Source organism: Octopus bimaculoides, chromosome 24 (assembly GCF_046866305.1).
Source record: "Octopus bimaculoides isolate indiv1 chromosome 24, ASM4686630v1, whole genome shotgun sequence".
Lineage (NCBI taxonomy): Eukaryota > Metazoa > Mollusca > Cephalopoda > Octopoda > Octopodidae > Octopus > Octopus bimaculoides.
Genome location: NC_142951.1, coordinates 17336067 through 17336863, shown reverse-complemented (window position 1 = coordinate 17336863; position 797 = coordinate 17336067).

Sequence of the window (797 nt, the reverse complement as noted above, 5' to 3'; positions counted from 1 at the left end):
TCCGAGTTAACTGCCAAACAGTTTTTAACGGGGAACAAAAAGTTAAATTTTAGAACGTTCAAGAAAGCCATCTCACGCCACAGCTCCACGCTGATTGGTCGATTTTCGATCAATCATATAAAACTGTGGTGGCTCACTCGTGGTTGTAACTGAGTATCTAGCGATAGGGTTCGAATCCCTGCTACGGTGTCATAATCGTTATGTCATCCATGAAGGCCCTGCAAACTGGATTTCCTGTATTGTCGTCGCTTTCGGGACATCTCGACTGCTTCCCTCCCACGCCTAACAGGTTCATGGCTGCCTTAAATAGCATCACGGAAATTGTGCGCTCTACGATAATGCCTTTTTCCAATCTCTGCCAATTAGTGGTGAAATTTCTTACGATGAACCTCATACTCAGCGTGTTAATTTGGGGCATTATGCGATGGACTACTTCTTTTGGTACTTAGTAATACTCTATTGTACTTCAGAGTAGCTGCTGGAGCATGCTTGGGTACGCTTTAACAAGATCCAACCATTTGGCGGAAAATGAGTTGTTGTTCCTCCTTGCCTCCTTAATACCATGGCTGGCTGCTGTGTGCTCGTGGTATCCAGAGTAGCCTTTACGAATACTCGTGTCGATGTTCTCGTTAACCATGGGATGTTGACTTTTTGGCAATGATAGCCCAAAAGATCTTTCCTTCAATGTCCAAAATGGAAATCTCTTGAATCAAGTTAAGTCCTACTGAGAGCAAAGCAACCATCAACAAATATCCAGAGCCAAGGTTCCTGGTTTTCTCCCACATCAAATGTGAAAG